This window comes from Monodon monoceros, unplaced genomic scaffold (genome assembly GCF_005190385.1).
Source record: "Monodon monoceros isolate NGI ecotype Baffin Bay Population unplaced genomic scaffold, NGI_Narwhal_1 Super_Scaffold_2, whole genome shotgun sequence".
NCBI classification, from domain to species: domain Eukaryota; kingdom Metazoa; phylum Chordata; class Mammalia; order Artiodactyla; family Monodontidae; genus Monodon; species Monodon monoceros.
The window spans coordinates 29,992,782-30,003,156 of NW_021703776.1; the positions used below are offsets into that span (position 1 = coordinate 29,992,782).

At 40.3% G+C, this 10,375-nt stretch overlaps 1 non-coding gene and 1 pseudogene across 1 annotated transcript; both read left to right on the forward strand.

Annotated features, from left to right (window-relative positions):
* Positions 1–3,232: 3,232 nt before the first annotated feature.
* On the forward strand, positions 3,233–4,550 carry LOC114901813 (annotated as a pseudogene).
* An 80-nt stretch (positions 4,551–4,630) lies between these two features.
* LOC114902159 lies at positions 4,631–4,737 on the forward strand. Its single transcript, XR_003795385.1, has one exon. It is a non-coding gene; the product is annotated as a U6 spliceosomal RNA (small nuclear RNA).
* The last annotated feature ends 5,638 nt before the right edge of the window (positions 4,738–10,375 follow it).

Sequence of the window (10,375 nt, forward strand, 5' to 3'; positions counted from 1 at the left end):
ATTTTCTCTGTTTTCTGCAAAGGTGTGTCTCTGCTCTCAAAGTTGCTCTCTTTGATATCACATTGCCTAATGAAGGTTGGTGACAGGGACAATAAGTTAACAGACTTTGGTATTCCTGTAGCTCTTAAGACTTAAGCTCTACATCAGTGCAGGTCCAACTGCCAGTGATAAAATTCCATGGTGCATTGAGGTTGAAATATCCAACCAAGAATGTCATCACAAAAAGTTCTGAAAACTGAAAAGATGCTATAAATTGAAATTAAGTTTAATCTGATTATCCTATAAAAATAATGTTGGTGGTTTAAAATATTTTTTGAGTAATCAATACGTTCACATCGTTCAAAATTAAGAAGGTACTGAATGGTTTATAATAAAAAAAACTCCTTTCACCTAGGTCTTTCAGTTCCCCGACCTCAGGGAAAGAATGATATCAGGGTTTTTTATACCCTTTCAGAGATACTCTCTGAATATACAAGCCACTATGGATACTGAATAGATTTTTTTTTTTAACAAACCTCTTATTTACTTATTTAGCTGCGTCGGGTCTTAGTTGCAGCACTTGGGATCTTTGTTGTGGTGAGCGGGCTTCTTTCCAGTTGTGGTGCACGGGCTCTAGAGCATGCAGGCTCTATAGTTGTGGTGCATGGGCTCCAGAGGGCAAGGGCTCATAAGTTGCGGCATGTGGGCTCTCTAGGTGTGGCAGGCAGGCTCTAGAGTGTGCAGGCTTAGTTGCCCCGCAGCATGTGGGATCTTAGTTCTCCGACCAGGGATCGAAGCTGCATCCTCTGCAATCCACCCTGCAAGGTAGATTCTTAACCAGTGGACCACCAGGGAAGTCCCATGAATAGATTTTTTTTTAATGTATTATATTCTTAGACATGATCACACCACTATCATATTCAAACAATTATAAATGATATTGTTATATACAGCAAGTTTAAAACTCATAATTTATATATCTGTATTAACAGTGTGTATAATCGATTACTTATCATTTGACAGGTCACACAGCATAATAATTTTTTCAATTAATTTTTGGGTGCGTTGGGTCTTCTTTGCTGCGTGTGGGCTTTCTCTAGTTGTGGTGAGCGGGGGCTACTCTTCATTGTGCTGTGTTTGCTTTTCATTGTGGTGTCTTCTCTTGTTGCGGAGCATGGGCTCTAGGCTAGCAGGCTTCAGTAGTTGTGGCCCGCGGGCTCAGTACTTGTGGCCTGCGGGCTCAGTACTTGTGGCTTGCAGGCTCTAGAGCGCAGGCTCAGTAGTTGTGGTGCACGGGCTTAGTTGCTCCGCGGCATGTAGGATCCTCCCAGACCAGGGCTCGAACCCCTGTACCTTGCATTGGCAGATGGATTCTTAACCACTGCGCCACCCGGGAAGCGCTAATAATTTTTATATAGGGTCCTTCTATTACTTGTTTATAACACCTGATTCATTTTTACTGCTGCAATAAATTGAAAAGGAAAAAAAAATCATCATCACAGGTTCATTGGGGCAATTTTGTCTGGCAGCATTTTGGAACCACTTAAAGTGATTAAGGGTCAACATGATGGTTTCACATTCCAGATAGACTGTTTAGCTTTCTCTCTCTTTGGTGATCTTTCTTTTCTTTCTTTCTTTCTTTCTTTTTTTTTTTTTTACTTATGGCATTTTAAATTTTGAGATATACTTCATATAACATAAAATTCACTAGTTTATACAATTCAGTGTGTTTTGGTATATTCGCTCTGTTCTGTAACAACCATAACCACTATCTAATTTGGAACATTTCCATCACCCCAAAAAGAAACCTTGTATGCATTAGCAGTTAGTCCCCAATTCCCCCTTCTCCTCATTCTTTGATAATCACTAATCTACCTTCTGTCTCTATGAATTTGCCTAACTGACATTTCACATTAATAGAATCATACAATATGTGAACTTTTATGTCTGCCTTCTTTGAATTCGTGCAATATTTTCAAGGTTCATCCACATTGTAGAGTATAACATTACTTCATTTTTTTATGGCTAAATAATATTATATTGTAGGGATATACCACATTTTCTTTATCCACTCATCAGATGACATACATTTGTTTTGTTTTCACCTTTTGGCAGTTATGAACAATGCTTCTATAACTATTTGTGTAAAAATTCTTGTGTGAACACACGTTTTCAATTCTCTTGGGTATACACCTAGAAGTGGAATTGTTGACTCATATGGAAATTCTGTGTTTAACTTTTTGAGGAACTGCCAAACTGTTTTCCACATCAGCTGCACCATTTTACATTTCCACCGGCAATGTATAAGAGTCCCAATGTCCAATTTCTCTGCATCCCTGTCAACACTTGTTATTGTCAGCTGCACCATTTTACATTTCCACCGGCAATGTATGAGAGTCCCAATGTCCAATTTCTCTGCATCCCTGTCAACACTTGTTATTGTCTGGTTTTTATTTTTTTAATCTTTTTTAACTTTTATTTTATATTGGAGTATAGTTATGGTTTTGAAAAATTATTATTATAACCATCCGAGTATGTGTAAAGTGGTATCTCATTTGTGGTTTCCGTTTGCATTTCCCTAATGACCCATGTTGTTGAGCATCTTTTCATGAGCTCATTGGCCATGGGTATATTTTCTTTGGAGAAATGTCTTTTCAAGTCCTTCCCTCATGTTCAAACTGAACCATTTGGGGGTTTTTTCTTGAGTTGTAAGAGTGTTTTATATAATCTACATACTAGACTCTTGCAAATATTTTCTCCTATTCCGTAATTTGTATTTTCACTCTGTTGATAGTGTCCTTTGATACCCAAAATCTTAAAATTTTAAAATTTTGGTGGGGGGGCTTCCCTGGTGGCACAGTGGTTAAGACTCTGCCTGCCAATGCAGGAGACATGGGTTCGAGCCCTGGGTCCGGGAAGATCCCAGATGTCGCAGAGCAACTAAGCCCATGCACCACAACTACTGAGCCTGCACTCTAGAGCCCGCGCGCCAAGAGCCCGTGGTCCACAACAAGAGAAGCCACCACAATGAGAAGCCTGTACACCTCAACGAAGAGTAATCCCTGCTCTCCGCAACTAGACAAAGCCCACGCGCATCAATGAAGATCCAACGCAGCCAAAAATAAATAATTTTTTTTTTTTTTAAAAAAAGAAAGAGCTTTTTTAGCACCATCTGCTCGCCACACCGCCTTCTGCTCCTCCCATCGCCGTCCGGAGTCGCTGCCTGCGCAGCTCCAGCCGCCTGGTTCCCCGTGCTAGCCACCGATATTTGGCGCTCATACAACATGGCAGACATAGACAACAAAGAACAGTCTGAACTTGATCAAGATTTGGACGACGTTGAAGAAGTAGAAGAAGAAGAAACTGGTGAAGAAACAAAAATCAAAGCGCATCAGCTGACTGTTCAGATGATGCAAAATCCTCAGATTCTTGCAGTCCTTCAAGAAAGACTTGATGGTCTGGTAGAAACACCAACAGGACACATTGAAAGCTTGCCTAGGGTAGTTAAAAGATGTGTGAATGCTCTCAAAGACCTTCAGGTTAAATATGCACAGATAGAAGCCAAGTTCTATGAGGAAGTTCATGATGTTGAAAGAAAGTATGTTGTTCTCTATCAACCTCCATTTGATAAGCGATTTGAGATCATCAATGCCATTTATGAACCTACAGAAGAAGAATGTGAATGGAAACCAGATGAGGAAGATAAAATTTCAGAGGAACTAAAAGAAAAGGCCAAGACTGAAGATGAGAAAAAGGATGAAGAAAAAGAAGACCCCAAAGGAATTCTTGACTTTTGGTTGACCATTTTTAAGAATGTTGACTTGCTCAGTGATATGGTTCAGGAACATGATGAACCTATTCTGAAGCACCTGAAAGATATTAAAGTGAAGTTCTCAGATACTGGTCAGCCTATGGGTTTTGTCTTAGAATTTCACTTTGAACCCAATGAATATTTCACAAATGAAGTGTTGACAAAGACGTATAGGATGAGGTCAGAACCAGATGATTCTGATCCTTTTTCTTTTGATGGACCAGAAATTATGGGTTGCATAGGGTGCCAGATAGATTGGAAAAAAGGGAAGAATGTGACTCTGAAAACCATTAAGAAGAAGCAGAAACACAAGGGACGTGAGACAGTTCGTACTGTGACCAAAACAGTTTCTAATGACTCTTTCTTTAACTTTTTTGCCCCTCCTGAAGTTCCTGAGAGTGGAGATCTGGATGATGCTGCTGAAGCTATCCTTGCTGAGGACTTTGATATTGGTCACTTTTTACGTGAGCGCATAATCCCAAGATCAGAGCGCATAATCAAGATCAATATACTTTACTGGAGAAGCTGTTGACGATGATGGTGATGATTATGAGGAAGAAGGGGAAGAAGCGGATGAGGAAGGGGAATAAGAAGGAGATGAGGAAAATGATCCAGACTATGACCCAAAGAAGGATCAAAACCCAGCAGAGTGCAAGCAGCAGTGAAGCACGATGGTCTACCTTCTGCTTCCCTGGAAAGGATGAATTTACATCATTTGACAAGCCTATTTCAAGTTTTTTGTTGTTTGTTTGCTCATTTCTGTTTTGCAGCCTAAAATAAAAATGTCAAATATAATTAAAAAGAAAGAAAGAAAGAGAGAGAGAGGAAGAAAGAGAGAGAGTGCTTGCTTCGGCAGCACATATACTAAAATTGGAACGATACAGAGAAGATTAGCATGGCCCCTGTGCAAGGATGACGCGCAAATTCGTGAAGCGTTCCATATTTTTGAAAAACAAATGCCGCATGCTAACACGTATATATGGAATCTAAAAAAAAAAAAAAAAAAAAAAAGGGCTTCCCTGGTGGCACAGTGGTTGAGAGTCCGCCTGCCGATGCAGGGGACACGGGTTTGTGCCCTGGTCCAGGAAGATCCCACATGCCGCGGAGCGGCTGGGCCCGTGAGCGGCCCGCGTACCGGAAAAAAAAAAAAAAAAAGGTTATAAATAACCTAGGGGCAGGACAGGAATAAAGATGCAGATGTAGAGAATGGACTTGACACAGAGAGGGGGAAGGGTAAGCTGGGACGAAGTGAGAGAGTGGCATGGACTTATATATACACTACCAAATGTAAAATAGATAGCTAGTGGGAAGCAGCTGCACAGCACAGGGAGATCAGCTCGGTGCTTTGTGACCACCTAGAGGGGTGGGATAGGGAGGGTGGAAGGGAGACGCAAGAAGGAGAGGGTATGGGGATATATGTATACGTACAGCTGGTTCACTTTGTTATACAGCAGAAACTAACACACCACTGTAAAGCAATTATACTCTAATAAAGATGTTAAAAAATTAAATTAAATTAAATTAAAATACACCTTTAAAAAAAAGAGAGAGAGAGAGAGGAAGGAAGGAAGGGAGGAAGGGCAGAGGGAGAAAGAGAAAGAGAGGGTAGGAAAAATTGGATCACTGTAAATAAAAGAGATTAAAGAGATAAAATGAGAAAAAGCAATCTTGGTGCTTGATTAGATCCAGATTTTAACAAAAAAATTTAAACGAGTTTTGGAACAATAGTGGAAATTTGATAATGAACTATTAGGTAGTATTAGGCAATTATTGTTAAAGTTTAGATGTGATGATGGTATTGTAGGAAATAATATTGCAGTTATATAAGAAAAGTCATTTTTTAAGAGATGCATGTTGAAACACTTATGCAATATCAGAATATTTCAATTTAATTTAAAACACTTCAGCATTATACCAGACTCTCTTTTTTGTGTGCATGTTTAAAGCAAACACTAAAACTCTGTATGTTAAAAAAAGCTATCACTGCAAATAATGACCTTTTTGGACAGTCCTGCCGCACTGTCAAAACAATATAAACTATTCTGTGTGTTTGTTTTTACTTTACTTTTATGAAAAGTTTGTGTGATCTCAACACTTTAGTTCTTAGTTAAAACAAGCAAGTTTTGAGTGACTGGACATTAATATTGGGTCTGCTCACTTGAGCTCTGTATCTGCAATGCCAGAGGCTTGCTGGGGGCATTGGAGCCTAAGTGGTTAGAAGTGTTAATCCGCCAACTTTAAATCCCAACTCTGCCTTGTGCCAGCTGTCTGGCTCACCTTGAACAAGTTACTCTACCACTCGCAGCCTCAGTTTTCTACAAAGTGGAGGTAATAATATTAATTATTCTTCAGGTTGCTGTAATAAGTGAGATAAACTATGTTGATTTCTTAGTACAGTGCCTGATACATGGTGAGGACCAAAAGGTATTATTATTGCTACAAGACCTTGGGTGAGCCACACAACTTCTGCCTCTGTGAAACCAAGAAATTGGATTAGATTATTTCTAAACTTGTTTCCATCTCTCTTTTGGTGTAAGTGACTTCCCCTCCCTGAGCCTTCATGTCTGCATTTAAAATGAGGAGACTAGGGACTTCCCTGGTGGCGCAATGGTTAAGAATCTGCCTGCCAATGCAGGGGACAGGGGTTCGAACTCTGGTCCGGGAAGATCCCACGTGCCGCAGAGCAACTAAGCCGGTGTGCCACAACTACTGAACCTGCATGCCACAACTACTGAGCCCACGTGCCTAGAGCCCGTGCTCTGCAACAAGAGAAGCCACTGCAATGAGAAGCCTGCACACCACAACGAAGAGTAGCCCCCGCTCACCACAAGTAGAGAAAGCCCATGTGCAGCAACGAAGATCCAAGGCAGCCAAAAATAAATAAATAAATATATATATTTTTAAAATAAATAAAATGAGGAGACTAGAGGAATTCCCTGGTGGTCCAGTGGTTAAGACTCAGGCTTTCACTGACAAGGGTCTGGGTTTGGTCCCTGGTCAGGGTACTAAGGTCCCTCAAGCCGCTCAGCATGGCCAAAAAATAAATAAAACCTTTTAATAAAAATAAAAATAAAATGAGGAGACTGGAGATACCATCTATTTCTAACATCTCTGACCATAAAGGATCCTCTTCTAAACTTCCATGAACACAGATCTGAACAGGGGAGTTAGACTCAATTAACCAAAACCTCCTCACCTGCTAAGACTGAGAAGGTAAGCTTGGGGAGAGGAAAGATACTTACATATTTTCAACTCCTCCCAAAGTCTGCCTGAGTTTTGATGCTTTATTAAATGAGAAAATGTGCATAAAATGGTTAGTACATAGATGGTATAGCTGGTATAGATGACACCATGATGATAGTAGAGATGGTATGATGATGATAAGGAGGAGGGAACTAGGAAGATTGCTCTTTTCCTTTGTCAGGAAGTCAGTAATAAAAAGGTATCATTTCCCCATAAAATGGATAGCGATTATTGAAGCTAACTTTAAAAATATATAAAAATATATAGGAAGGGGACTTGTCCTATCAGACATTAAAACTTAAAAGTGTTTATAATTAAAACAGTGTGGTACTGATGCATGAATAGACAGACCGAGGGAACAGAATAGAAAACGCAGAAATAAAATTTAATGCATAAGGAAATTTAGCATATAATAAAGGTGGCATCTTACATCACTGCAGCAAAGATGAGATTTTTAATAAATGGTACTGAGACAACTGCGTAGCCATTTGGAAAAAGGTAAAATTAGATCCATATGTCATACCGTATGTGAGAATAAACTCCAAACGGATCAAGAACCTAAATGTAGGGACTTCCCTGGTGGCACAGTGGTTAAGAATCTGCCTGCCTGCCAATGCAGGGGACACGGGTTCGATCCCTGGTCCGGTAAGATTGCACATGCCGCGGAGCAACGAAGCCCGTGCACCACAACTATTAAGCCTATGCTCTAGAGCCCGTGTGCCACAACTACTGAAGCCCGTGCGCCTAGAGCCCATATCTGCAACAAGAGAAGCGACCACAGTGAGAAGCCCGCACACTGCAACGAAGAGTAGCCCCCGCTCACCATAACTAGAGAAAGCCCGCGCACAGCAACGAAGACCCAACACAGCCAAAAATAAATAAATTTATTTATTTAAAAAAAAAACAAAACACATTTCTTCAGGGAGTTCCCTGCGCGGTCCTGTGGTTAGGACTTGGCGCTTTCACTGCCGCGGCCCTGGGGTTCGATCCTTGGTCATGCAACTAAGACCTTGAAAGCTGTGCGGCACGGCCAAAAAAAGAAAAAAACGAAAAAAAGAAAATAAAATGAAAGCAGTTCTGAAGGCAAAATTCTATGTATAGTGTCTATATGTTTTTTAAAAAAAATTAAAAATAAAATAAAAAGACATTTCTCCAAAGAAGACATACAGATGGCCAGAAGGCATATGAAAAGATGCTCAACATCGCTAATTACTGCAGAAATGCAAATCAAAACTACAGTGATAACCTCACACTGGTTAGAATGGCCAACATCAAAAAAAAATCTACAAATAATAAATACTGGAGAGGGTGTGGAAAGAAAGGAACCCTCCTACACTGTTGGTGGAAATGTAAATTGGTACAGCCACTATGGAGAACGGTATGGAGGTTCCTTAAAAAACTAAAAACAGAACTACCACATATGATCCTGCAATCCCACTCTTGGGCATATACCTGGAGAAAACCATAATTCGAAAAGATACATGCACCCAAATGTTCATTGCAGCACTATTTACAGTAGCCAAGACATGGAAACAACCTAACTGTCCATCGACAGATGAATGGATAAAGATGTGGTGTATATATACAATGGAATATTACTCAGCCATAAAAAAGAAAAAAATAATGCCATTTGCAGCAATGTGGATGGACCTAGAGGTTATCATACAAAGTGAAGTAAGCCAGACGGAGAAAGACAAATATCATATTATTTCACTTATATGTGGAATCTAAAAAAATGATACAAATGAAGTTATTTACAAAACAGAAATAGACCCACAGTCATATAGTTTTGTAACTTGTAGTTACCAAAGGGGAAAGGAGGGGAGGGATAAATTAGGAGTTTGGGATTAAAATATACACACTACTATATATAAAATAGATAACCAACAAGGACCTACAGGGAACCATACTTAATATCTTGTAATAACCTATAATAGAGAATGTACAAAAAGAATATATATTTTTGAATCATTTCGCTGTATACCTGAAACAAACACAACATTGTAAACCAACTATATTTCAATAAAAAAAAAATTTTTTTTTTTTAAAGTAGATGTTAGGGCTTCCCTGGTGGTGCAGTGGTTGAGAGTCCGCCTGCCGATACAGGGGATACGGGTTCGTGCCCCACTCCGGGAAGATCCCACATGCCGTGGAGCGGCTGGGCTCGTGAGCCATGGCCACTGAGCCTGTGCGTCCGGAGCCTGTGCTCCGCAACGGGACAGGCCACAAGACTGAGAGGCCCGCGTACCGCAGAAAAAAAAAAAAAAAAGTAGATGTTATATATGTTTAGCTCTATCAACAGCAGACACATTCAAATCTTGAAATCTTGCCCTGGGGTAGCAATCTTCATAAAAATGTTTTTCAATTACCTTTCCTAACATAAAACTGTGGTTGAAGGTTCACATCAACCTTTCCATCACAAAGTATTATGGAAAAAAAATTTTTATGAGGAAACTAAGTTTAAAATTGCAAAATACAAATAAAGCTCATATTCACCTCAGAAATTACCACCATGATTGGGAACTAAGTAGATAGATTTGGGAGGTCTTGGCTATGAAGATATAAGGAAATATCTAAATCAATGGTGGTGTAGTGGTTAAGAATCTGCCTGCCAAGGCAGGGGACACGGGTTTGAGCCCTGGTCCGGGAAGATCCCACATGCCGCGGAGCAACTAAGCCCGTGCGCCACAACTACTGAGCCTGCACACTAGAGCCTGCAAGCCACAACTACTGAGCCTGTGAGCCACAACTACTGAAGCCCACGCGTCTAGAGCCAGTGCTCCGCCACAAGAGAAGCCACCGCAATGAGAAGCCCGTGCACCGCAACGAAGACTAGCCCGCCGCTCGCTGCAGCTAGAGAAAGCCCGCGTGCAGCAACAAAGACCCAATGCAGCCAAAAATTAATTAATTAATTAATTTTAAAAAAATTAGGGAACTAAGTCAAATAATTCTTAGTTCTCTAAGATTAGTAGGGAACTAAGCATTATTAAAAATAAAATTGACACAGCTGTCTCAGGGAGGAGTGAAGCAAGGAACTGTGACTTTTCATTATAACCCCATCTGTGCCTATATTACTTCAATAGTATTACATAGGGCAGAGAAAAGTAAGAGTGCGGAAAACATTCAAAATAAAAAGCCTACTAATTATGTAGACGATTCCAGTTTTTTCTGTTCCATCAGAATCCACTTGGAAAATATATAAAGGGACCAAGGTCAATAAAAGCTTATCTGGTGACTGAAAATCTTCAAAAGGACTGACGCGTCGGAAGGAGTCTGAAGTTCGGAGGTCTGGTGGGCATGCGACTCAAAGATGCGGAGGGTCAGAGCTCGGACTGCCGGCGT